The following is a 12,666-nucleotide window of genomic DNA, read 5'->3' on the forward strand; positions in this document are numbered from 1 at the left end:
TTATGCAACTGGAAAGCTCACGTGTGTGGGCACCTCAGCTAGTATGATCAGAGCACTGGATAAAGACACCTCTGTAATTATTAGCTACACAGCCTTGTGGTTGAGAGCAGGTGGTTTGGTTTTAGTGGTGAGCTGTGCGTTTTTGGCTGGGCAAAGCCAGTGCTTTCCCATTAGCTGCCCATGGGAACCAAGTCTATCGGGGCCCTTCCCCAAGAACCACTCTCTCTGCTCTGACTGAAGGGTATTTCCTAGTTGATCTTGCTTTATCTGCAAAGGAGCTAGCTACTAATTTTCATAAGCTGTGTCTTAATGAACTTATGAGGACCTTCTAAAAAGCTGAGGATCTTTTCAATGAAGTTTAGACGTTACTTTAAAAGTCTCATTTAGCCCATCCAAACCTCTAAGTCAAAGACAAATAAAGTATTGTTTCATAACAATTTTCTCTCTTCAGGGATCACAGTGTTACTTGCAGAGCCAGAAAGGCTGTATTTTCCTTCTTAGACTAGGAAGAAATGCAGTGAAACAGGTGGGGTTTGGAACTTTACAGGTTGGAATTAATCCTGCTGTCTCTTGCATTGATTTAAGATTTCCATTCTGTTAAACTGAAAGGAAAATCATGTTTCTTCAAGGAAACAAAGTGCCCTTAGACTTTTATGACCCTGCATGGTAGGGGGTAGCAACAGTAAGAATAACCAATCTTATTTTACCAATTCTTATATAGTCTATGATGCTTTGCAAAACTTTCCTGCATTTTTAATATGAGTGTGCTAATTTGTCATGGAATTACAGGTTTGGGCAGAATGTTGTAAAGTGTTTACATTTGTGAAGATTTTGTGAAACTGGAATGCTGCTGTATTCTCCACTGGTCTGATATTTTACATAATGGAGATGTAAGTTTTCTTGCCTTTCCTTTTTTTTTCTTTTTCCATTATAAAATGTAAGAGCTGAGAAGCAATTAGAAATGGTGTTTTTCTTTTGGCAACTAAAAACTGTTAATAGTCGGAAAGTTATGTTTGCAGCATAGATTGCTAATAAAATTCGCCTCTTCCTGCCAAAATCAGAGAGTCCAATTTTCAACATCTCCCCGGTCTCTCTCTCTGCACGAGCCATTCACACCGAACTCTCTGCACTTCTGGCTGTTTTGCTCGTGCACTCTGTCAAAAAATATTTTCTGCATCTCTAATTTCATCAAGATATGCTTGACTGCGAGTGTCAGCATCACCGAGCAGTAGTGTTTAATTCAAAATTCACTGCGTCCGTGGCTGCGGCAGCTGAACAACTGAAATATCAGTGAGGAACCAGACCACCGAGGTGCCGCGGTTTGTTGGCGTGTTTGTGCAATTAGGTGGGAAACGTCACTCTTGTGTGACTGCCCGTGCTTCAGCAGTCCTCTGTTGACCAGAGAACATCCATTTCTAGTATTTATGCCAGCAAAAGGTTGTATGTAACAGCTCAGGACGTAATGGTTGTGTGTACCATATTATGAGAAATAAAAAATTCTCTCTTTTCCTCTCCCTTAAGTCACAATAACACATTTTTAAATGAGATACCTGTAGAGATATCTCGTCTGTGCCATTGCCAGGGTATTTCTTACGCTGAGATGAAGTCAGCAGTGTTCAAGCTGCATTAGTCCTAAAGTCAGATGTGGGTAGAATGGCAAAGGTAAGAGCAAAGATGTGAAAAAAATAGATAGAAAGATGTGGGGTGTCTGCCTGTCTCTTAAACATGGATTGTCTTGAGGAACATCAGTATTTTTTGAGGTGAAGCTTTAACATTCTTGTGTCCTCACTTTCACTGTTGATTGTGATCTACCTTGGACACAATGGTGTTTTTCTCCTATCCTGGCTGTTTTATTGTCTTATTTTATTGGCCTGCACGGGCTGGTTTTTGAGCACTGGTGTGCTGGGAGAGGTAGGTGCCCGGGTTATCAACTGAGTGACATCAAGGCATTGCACTCCTATTCAGAGCTGGCTTTGGACATGGTATTATATAGTGAGGGGTCACGTGTTGGGAGCAGGCAGCTGCCTGCTGGACCCTGAGAGGTGTGGGATACAGCTGGGCTGGTGTGGCCCAACATGGAAAACAGGCCAGTGAACTCAGTTCACATTGTGTATAAATCCAGCCATTGCTGATCTTCCCCTGAATATATTTAACAAGGGAATTGGGTTTAGTGGATGATGGTTTTGAATGATGAGCTGTTCATTACATCTGTTTTCCTTGACTGCTGATGTGAAATAATTGACAAATGAAACGTGAGAAGGTAATTTCATGTTTCACACCAGTGAGTCCATTTTATTTGGTACCCTTCTCACATGATTGGGGAATTCTAGTGTCATATGAATCTTTTGCCTAACTGAATGGTGAATCAGCAGGTCAATGATGAGGTCATACCAAGACCTCTTGAAAAGATTTTTATTGTTGTTTGGGTTGGATTGGGTTTGTGTCTGAGTAGGTTTCACAAGGCAGCCTGCACTTTAAGTATTTTCCTCTTGGTTCAGATTTATTCCTGGTTGGCACTGCCAAAGATTGCGACTCTCTGACAGAAACAATACTTGGTAGCAGCCCTTTTTCCAGCACGTTTAGCAGAGTTGCCAGCAGTTGGTCAGACATAGACAGTGGTCAGTGCTTGCAGTCCAGGGATAAAATCTTTATCTTCGGGATGAGCAGTACTTGCATGAGCCTATGTGATACATTGTTAGGGAAAACAGGGTGCTTGGGTTCTGCCTGTGTCAAGCAAGCCTAATAAATAATGGGATTTAATCAGAAGAGAAGGCCCAGATACAAGTGGAACAAAACCTATGATAGGTTTTATCTTGGTAGACAGGCCTGAAGTATCCTTAGCTGTTTGTTTTGCTTCAGATGCAGCTAGCACATAGCAGAGGGCAGCCCTGTGTGCTGTGAAATGAAATGACTGATCCAAACCACAGCAGGTACTCGTGATGGAAATGAGACCTTAGTCACCAGGAACAGCTCCCCCGAGCAGGGAGCAGTGCTCACGGGCTGCTGCCCAGTGCAAGAGCTTGCAAAGCAAGGCAAAAGTGCAAAAATCCCCCTACTTTCTCCACTACAGATTGGAAGTTAATTTTTGTGTTGTAATCCGGAAGCTTCATGGAGATCAATAAAATAGTGTTTGTCTCATGTCTTTCAGTGACAGTGCTTGACTCGGAAAAGATAACAGCATTTCCTTCTGCTGCCCCATGACAGAAGAGGGTGGGGGAGTAGAGCATGGCTGCTAATGTGAGCACAACATTGGTGACACCATCCTGGCATTCACAGTGCCAATCCTTTCCATATTTCTGAGGTACCTGTCAGTAGAGTTTCCTTGATGCACCAATGCTCTGGGAATAGAGCAGATTTCTAACTTACAGAGAGGTCTGCGCAATCGCCACCTCGCACACTCCTAGCACAAGATAAATAATTGCTGCGTGTTTCTGCTTCTATCAGTGGTACTATTCTTGTGGCCCTGCCCAGTCCTGATGCTCAGTCTCCCTGCCAGCAGGTGTGGGAAGCTCAGCGAGGGTGGTCCAGCTCTGTGTGCTCTGTGAGGGGGTCTCCTGTGTTTCTCAATAACAGCTCCTCCAACCGGCGGATGAGCCCCCGAGGGAGTCCTAGACAGTCCTGTGCTGGGCAGAAGAAGTTGGCAGCAACACAGGGCCTCAAGGATGTAGTTTATAAAGCCGGGAAAAATCTCCCGTGGTGCGGTGCTCTGTGCCAAGGCCATCATCCCTCCAGCCAAGGCGGGCTGGATGGGTCTCCCACAAGACCCTGTCAACCCCTTTCATTAGGCAGCCGGAGGAGCTGCTGCTGAGTGATGCACGGCACCTCCTTCCACCCCATGCGTGCTTCCTGCCAGCCAGGGGAACGAGAGGCTGCGCTTAGAAATCAAACTCCGGGTTTTCTGCATGACTGTGCAGGGCATATTGGTATTAAAAAACCACACACCTCCTTTTATTTATTTATTTAAAATAAACAGTTTGAGGTTGGTTTTTTTTCCTGGCATCAGTGGTTTTATTCTCACCTCCCCCATACCCTCCTCCAGAGGCGTGGGTATGTGGGGATTGTTCAGGAAGTGGGTTTCAGGGTTTTGTCCGTCTCATTACAGCGAATGCATCACCTGCGTGACTCAGTCATTCTTTGGCTGCCTGGGGAGAGAGGCCTTCAAGAGCAGTTGCAACAATAATCCTGTCTCATTACGGCCCATGGCACTGCTGCTGTGAAAGTAGGCAAGCTAGCAGATCTCCTTCTTAGAAAATACCAGTCTAGCCGTGCGGAAAAACTGCCTTCTATTACTGGGTAGTCAACACTATACTGTGGGCTTCCGTAGATGGGGTAATTTAAATCACAATAATTAAAACGAAAAAGTGATGCCCAGATAGAGCAATTTCCTTTTCCTTCATCTGATATCTATAGTGGTAAAAGAAACTGCAAAAAATCTCTTTTGATAACAAAAGAAAAAATTAAAAATTATACCAAATATTTGTAAAAAACAAATTTACAAAATCCTGATAATTCTCTGTGTTTGTCTGGTGATCTTTTCCCCTGCATTTGGGGAAAGATGTTCGGACTGTATGCAGTCAGTGGGTCCTACTTTAAGTCACAAGCTCAGTTTGCCACTCTTGTGGTCTGCCAGGCTTTTCCAAACCACAGCCCATTCACTGGCATTTCCTTCATGCCTCATGTCTTCTGGTGAATACCCATCCTTCAAGTACAAGGGCTGGAATAGGTTTAGGTGAAGATTCAGGAGATCCTCTCCATAAAGAACTGTGAACTGTCACTGAAGGCTCTTCCTATGAATCCATCTCTTCCTTTAAATCCATCCACTGGGAAGTGTGGTTCTATTACAGCCTTTGTCCTGCTATAGCCACCATCATGGGGCAGCATAAAACTGCTTCCCTCAGCCCATCCTGTGACCATGGCTTCCCCGGAAGGTTTTCCCTTTACCTACTTCCAGGCCTGACCAAGGAGCTCCCTGGAACTGCATAGGGTCCTCCAAATGGGAGCTTCTGAAGCTGGAGTTTGGCTCACTCGCACTCCCGCTGAGTGGCCAGAATGGCACTGCAGTATTTTAGTGAATTCACTGCGGGAGCATCCTCCCAAACCGTAGATGTCCTTGCCAAGGAAGGGTATTAAAGCTTATGTTTTCCATAAGAAAGATGTTTCCTGAGTGATTATTTTTTTTTCTCTGACTCTCTGTATTAAAATATTTTTTTAAAAGAGAAAATATTTCTTCACGCAAGTGACTGTGTATTTTAAATATAATTAAAGGGAAACTAGTCTTTTTTTCTCCCTCTAAAGAGTTGAATTTATACATTTTAATATGAAGATATTCTCAGTAGGGAGCAGGAGCCTATCATTGGCTCCTACTACAGGCAACACAAATTGCAAATCTAAAAGAAAGGGCTATGGCAGAGAAAGAAGGAAACGAATTTTAGATGCAGAGGGAGAATACAAGTATTTAGACCATATCTGTAGCTATAAAGCTAGAGATAAAAGGCTTTTTCCTTTATATTTTCTTTTTATTGTTTTTTATAGTGCAGTACAATACAAACATTACAACCTGGCTGACTCCTGCAGAGATGCCAGGCACTAGCATCGTGTCCAAAAATTAGCTTTATACATATGCTAAATTAAAGATTGGCAGCCGCAGCAGCACAAATCCCATATTGGCAGCAGTTTGCAAATCCCACGTTGGCAGTCTTCTCCACATGAAAGAAGAGAGGAAATACAAAGGGCAAAAAGCCCAAGAGTCTTTCTCTAGCAAATAGCAGCGAATGGAACACAGAAACTATCTGCAGGGAAAAAAACCTCCAGATTACTGGAGATAAAAGAATATAGCTGAATCTGTGATGAGCTCAAACGAGGGCCCATTTACACCTTTCAGAGAAAGAGACATTAGTAAGCAAATGTTATTTTGGTGGAAAGGGTGGGAGTCTGCTGCCAGACAGAGGACAGCACTAGCCCCTGTATGATCTGCAATCAAGGGGGCTGTTCTTCAACACTTGTGCAAAGATTCCTTTAAATCTCTTTAATTCAGCTTTTGCTAAATATATTGGACCTAAAACATATAGGATGTATTGGGTTCTCCTTTACAAATTGTGTTATCTGCAGAAAAAAATGAATTGCATGTTTTACGAACCAATCAAAATTGTCATTGCTTTTAATTTGTTCATCCGAACATCCATATTTTCGTGTTAATTCTGTTTATAACTGTGTTCAGGATGCATTTTACAACAACAAGTGGTTTCTCTTGCATTTATGGTTGGCAGGAGTTCTATCTCGGTCTCCTCAGTTGGGATGGATTACTTAGCTCCTCCAACCTGCCCACCAATGTAATTTTGGCTGGTCTGGCTCCCTTCTTTTTGCCAGTGTTGGACATAGGTCTGGTGCATCCTCTGCCTGTTGCATTTGTCTTTCCTACCCTCTCCAGTGTGAGGCACTGGCCACCACATCAGATAACCTGCCATGGAAATGGTGCCGTTTCCAGGACCTTGTTAGATTTTCAGCAGTTCACACAATACAGGAGCATGTGCTGGGAGAAAACAAAGACCCTATAATGGGGATCAGAGCTGTGCTTGGTGTGTCCAGCCACCAGTACCATCTCCTGTGCCCTCCAGACCATGCACGGGGAGAGACAGACTGCAGGTAGATCTGGAATTACAGAGCATTCCAGTGTCTGTCATGCGGGAGAGGAAGAGGCAGGGAGTCCAGCAGCCGCAGTGAGGAGAGCTGCAGGATGAGAAGGACCACATACATAGCTATCAACTGCCTTGCAAAGAGGGAACAAAACCACTGCCATGACCACCTGGAAGCTGGTGATTGCACAGATTTCTCTGCTATGCTACCAAACATTCGTGACTGCAAAGTGAAAGCCAGCAGAGCTGTTGACTCTCTCTTCCTGCAGGTGATAGACACATGGGTTGTCAAAGTAGTCTTCTCTTGCATTGGCTTTCTAGCTGCATCAAGAGATGGGATCTAAAGGCTGGAATGGGATTTAGACAAGGAGAAAGTGTTGCTACTCTATTATTCATTAACTGACCTCTGCTAGTCATGTTCTGGACAAGAGCCCCTACGTTTTCCACTGAGGCACTCACTGAAGCCTGGCTGTGCTCCACACTCATGGTGGCTTTCTCTGCCAAGTCTGATTTTGCACGTTCACTGTGTGGAGTCTTCTCTCAACTCTGCAGCCCTGGTTTTGTTCCCGGGGTTTCTCTAGAGCCTGTAGCACCAGCTGTGTCCTTGAGTTGTCTGCCTTTGGCTGCGGATGCCAAGATGCTTCAAACAAGAAAAATTACCAAGGAGCATGTTCCAAGCAAATTGAAAAGCAGCTCTGTTTCACACAATGAGTAGTTAGATTCATTTCCCTTTCGATAGTGTGGAAATGAACATCAGTCAAAAAGCAAAAGTATACTCATGAAATAATCCAGTCAAGGACTATTAATCACAAAGGGCCTGCTACTCATTCCAGGGATCTCTGATCCAATGCAGGTAGAAGAGAAAGGTATTTTCTTCTTACTCTTGGGAAGAGAGAATTTTTGACAGCCGCTGTGAAGGACAAATGCATCAAGACCAGCTTCCAAAATACAAGAGAGTGAAGAGAAAGAGTGACTTTTTGGTGATGACTCTGACCATTTGAAGGCATCACACAGACCAGAGGATGTGACTTGGATCCATGCTGTTCTAGGCTGATGAATGTGCACCTTGGCTCATGCATCAAAGTGAAGCCACTCTCCTCATAAATCCTCATGGCCCTGCACATAAGGGCGGGTAACCACATCCAAGGGACAGCCAGGTGACTTTGGAAAGGTGGGAATGGAAGGGGAATAAGAAGAAATCCATGAGAAATCCATGGTTAGTTGAGGGAAATCCAGTCATTTTTATGCACACCCACGGCCTCTGATCTGAGCCAAAGTTACCCTTTCAGAAATTTTGAACAGCTTTCTCCTGGCAGAGGGACTTTATATTGCATCAGTGCTTCACATCATGTGGTCGAAATTATTTTTAAATCTTGGATCAGGTGCTTTAATCATTAGGCACACTTCCCCACTGACAACAGCTTTGGATTTTGTAACTTCTTCATAGTACTTATCCAAAATGCTAGTGATGCTTCTCTTTTATTGTGTTCAAGATCTTACCATTTTTAGTGAAGCGTTCAAATGCTTTTTTGTACGTACCTTGCATCTTGATTATAGTTAAACCAAACAGTGCATATTTATCTCTTTTAACCTCTTTTTTAAACTTTGCTCCTTTTTGCTTCTGTAGAACTTATTTCTATTCATTGTGGTCTTTCTGATGACAAAGTGACCAGAATTTGAAGTAAAAACTGGCAATGCTGTTGTTGCTGAGCTGTGCAGAGATGGAGATGACACGATACAGCTCCATTGGCCCTTTTTTTGATTACTGCACAGTCGTATAGCACATCCCTCTCTCATTCTCATCCCTCATTAGCCACACTGCCACTTCAGCTTTGTCTTTCTCACTCATGGTCTGTGGCTTTGAATTTTGTTTTATCCTTATCTCTTCTTTATTTAATTCTCATCCTCTTGAACTGTTTTTGATTTTATTTCTTGTTATGGCCACTAGAAATTTTTACTCGGGTGATGTTCACATTTTCTTCAAGACAACAACATAGATGCAAATTAAGAAAAAAATCCAGCAGGAGTACCCTGGACACTTTTCTTAACTCAATCTGATTATCTTACTGTTTATTTCAACTTATGATCTGCTTGACAATCTTTTTCAGCAATGCATCTTTTTCCCCTTGAACATTAACTTTGAGTGCTCAGATCTCTGTGGTAAAATATGTAAATTGCACTGAACATGTGAGAAAATCTTGAGCAGTAAAATGCTGCTGCAATGCATAATTGTTGGAATTGTCCTCCTGACTCCACTGTGTTATTTTCCTTCTATTATATCACAATGGCATGAGCACATATATCAAAAAGCTGAAACGTGCAGGAATCGTGACTGTCTACTCCTCCCCCAGGTCCTGTCAGTTTCTTCATCCCAGATTAGTGTCTGTTGGCTTGGGTAGCAAAGAGGGAGCAGATGGACCACAAAATGAGATTCTGTAACCTTCTTACCCAATAGATCTGCTTTCTGCATGTATTCAGACATATTTACGTACTGTAGTGACAATTATCAGTTTTATTTCTTTTAAGAAAACCAAACAACTTCAGCTCAGTATGAAAGAGCAAACTAAATTGTCTTCTGGCACGGTTACTGTCCATATAATTTCAAATCAATTAGGAGAAATGTGGCTAGATTCCTATCTGCACAATACCTGAATATGCCCATTAAATTCATAGAGATGCTTAGGTATAAAGGGACAAACACAGCATGTACCTTCTCTGGACCTTTAGGTAACTTTTTATTGTTCATAAGACAGGTCAGAAGAGCACAGTTGTTTATTTTCTGGTGTACTTTGTTTGAATATATTATTTGGACAGTCAGATGAAGCATCTTTTTATTTGCGAATGGAGGGAATCGGATTCAAGCATAACCAAATAATATTAACTACAAAATTTCACAACCATTCTGTGATTCTATGAAAATGCATCAAACAAAGAATTCCATTTATTCAGAAGCTTGCGTGTTTCCTGTGCCTCGTCAAAGTGGACCCGTTCAGAGCACTAGGTGTATTTTAAATGAGAGGAAATTAATAAATGTTTGGTTAGGGTGTAGCTGTGAATGGAAGCTGCCCTCAGCCATGCAGCATGGCAGTACAACCATACACTGAGCTCAGATCCACTGCTAGTGTAATATTCTTGTAGTAGCAGAGGTCTCTACCTCTGCCTTTCATATTAGCAATGAGATGTGTGTCTCATCTGGGATAGGAGACACCAGCCCTGAAAACACTGACATGACATTCAGCTTGACTGTTGTAGCTCTCTAGGAAGAAGGTGCTTCAGCTGAGGGAGCTGGGTGCCTCCAAAGAACAGATAACCTCAATGCCTTAGGCAGCCACTTTAGGAGATAAATCTCCTTGCAGATATATTGACTTCGGTAGCAAAACCTCTAGAAAAAGCCTTAGAGCAGACACCAAACTAGTAGGTGACTCAGGATGGATGCAAGGAATCCAAGTATATTGTGGCAATGCATTTGGCCAAATACAATGCAACAAGCTCCTGTAATGAAAAAAGTGCCTTCACTCTCACGCTGAGCAAATGGGACTTGTCCAACAAGTATGTGGCACACATATGGCCCTGCACTGGAAGCACTGGGTATCTTCCTTAGGAGGAAAAAGGAACATGTTAAACCTAGTGATTAGAACCCAGAGTTTTAGGACATTTAGGAACTGGAGAAAATAAAATCAAGAGGTAGAGGCTCTGAGTGCAAGAATTGCCTGGCTGCCTTATATACACGAGTGCATTGCCAAGAGCTGCAGGTGTTCAATCAGACTGCTTTTATTTGAGGTGCCTAACGTGGATTTCGAAACCACCATGTAGGCAACCCGGCTTGAAAATTGACCTTAATTTCTTCTAATTGCATGTCTTATTCTTCATTATTTTTCTTGTTAGAGACAGAATTTTGAATGGCGATTCACTAGTGCAGCTATTTTTGACTCATCGCTGCCTGTCTTATTTTGTGTTATTTAATGGGTTCCAGTGGCCATATGCTGCAGAGAATCCTGGAACAAAGTGAGTAAACTGGAAGGCATTGCTCAGAAGGATAAATTTCACAGTTGGAAACACAATTAATACTAAGCCTACTAACCAGTTTTTCCAGAAATCGCAAGCTTGATTGCCATGATATCTGAACATGGCATTAGCTACTCTAATGAGGAAAATAATTGATATGCTATGGAAATTATGTCTAATTAGATCTTGTTAAGATAAATATCTCAGTTCAGCTGAAAACTTGAAGAGATACATTTTGCAGCATTCTAGATTATAAATATGACCCTTGTTCTTCACCCCCCTCAGCGTCTTGGGTTACTACTGGTAGAAATGGATGTGAAAAACCTCCTTATTGCAATCACTATATTCTAAACCCCCTTGACATGGAATAAGGGACAAAGATGCTGGATAGTTTAAACTTTACATAGCTTAAAACCATTTATTTTTTACATTGGCATTAGACAGAGCCAAACTTCAGAACTGTGCAATAAAATGTATCCTGCCTATTAATTTTCTTATATTAAACAAATACAATAATGTTTATAAATTTTCAGATCCATGGCAAACAATGCTCTTCAGTGCTCTTTACCACTGTTTTCAGTGACTTTAGAACAACATGCATGCCAAATTATATCAATACCATCTTAATGGAAGACAGATATTGAATGCAAACGCTAACAAAATCAAAGTTCCTTTTAAATTTAAAAGGAAAAATAAGAAAGAAAGTAATATATATATATATATATATATATAGGGTTGGCCACCCAAAAGGTGGCTAAATTGCGTTAGTATTTAGACCAAACAGGTGACTGAAACCTCCATGTATACTTTGCAAGGTACTGCCAAGCCATGGGCCAAAATCATTTCATCTCTTCAATAGTGGAGTTGTCATGGGACTCAGAGCAAGATGAAACCTTGTAAGCAGCTGCTTTTGTTTTCTTCCATCTTGCAAAAAACCACAGATCCAAAATATTTACTGTCCTAGTGGGCTTGAGTTTCCATCGTGCACACTGACACTTCTTCTTGCAGTGCAAAAAGGGATGGGTATCAGTGTTCTGCAATAATTCTAGTTTGATGTTTTTTCTTATTCTCATAGAATAAGCTATTTAAAGTGCACCCTTAAAAATCTGCCTTCAGATATTATTTTTTCAGATCCCCTGACCTAATGACCTACAAGCCCTAAAACAACTTACCCTGTAATATCAGAGGCCATTTAAAAAACATAACATATCAAGGAGCCCATTTCTCTTACTTGATGCAATTCCTTTGTCATTAGCCTGGCAGAGCTGGCAGCTTTAGACAGCTGTTTCCATTCCCTGCAGTCACCAGCTTGCCTTCTGGGGAGCAGGATGTGCTGGGGGGTGACTCTGCAGAGCCCTGGGGACACCACCTTGGTGCACAAATGCCACTGGGAGCCAAGGGCATGAGGAAAGCACAAGGGACCGACCAGTCGGGGCTGGGGGACTTGTCCATGAGGACCACCACTCCAGATCCACCAACTGGTCCCTGCAGTGATGAGGGTCTGATGGCAAAAAGCACAAAGGCTTTTTCTAGGCAAATCCACTCCCTCTGAAAAACAAGAAGACAAAAGTCTGTCTGTATGTCCTCTTCGTGGCATGTCTTGAGCAAGGGGAAAGGTGAATGATCTGATGTTTGCAGTCATGTTCCTGACAGCTTTTCAATGGCTCTGTGTCCTGATAGATACATACCTCTGTCCATTGACCTTTTTCCTTATGAGTAAGGGGGAAACTAACTCACAGGGCAGCTACTGTGTAATTTCCCTGGATGAAGGAGAATAATAAGTGAGTAAAACAAGATTACTCTTCCTATGACCTTTAAATATTAATAAATTAAATATCTATTTGCATTACTCATTTTCTATTATTAATGTAATTCTCTTCTGTTATTCTTGGTGTGTCTGGTCATTACCACCAGAAGATTCTGCATCTTCCATTTCAGAAAGTACTTGGGAAGATTCCCAAAGATTCCCTCCATGTATATGTGTACATACACAGTCACTGGATGAGATACCATGCAGACCAGCAGCAGA

At 42.1% G+C, this 12,666-nt stretch overlaps 1 protein-coding gene across 3 annotated transcripts in view; it reads left to right on the forward strand.

The window, feature by feature from the left end:
- Positions 1 to 12,666, forward strand: part of CLYBL (citramalyl-CoA lyase) — a 172,257-nt gene that overhangs the window by 116,009 nt on the left and 43,582 nt on the right. The gene's annotated exons all lie outside the window — the stretch shown is intronic.

This window comes from Hirundo rustica, chromosome 2, assembly GCF_015227805.2.
Source record: "Hirundo rustica isolate bHirRus1 chromosome 2, bHirRus1.pri.v3, whole genome shotgun sequence".
In the NCBI taxonomy this organism is placed as follows: Eukaryota; Metazoa; Chordata; class Aves; order Passeriformes; family Hirundinidae; genus Hirundo; species Hirundo rustica.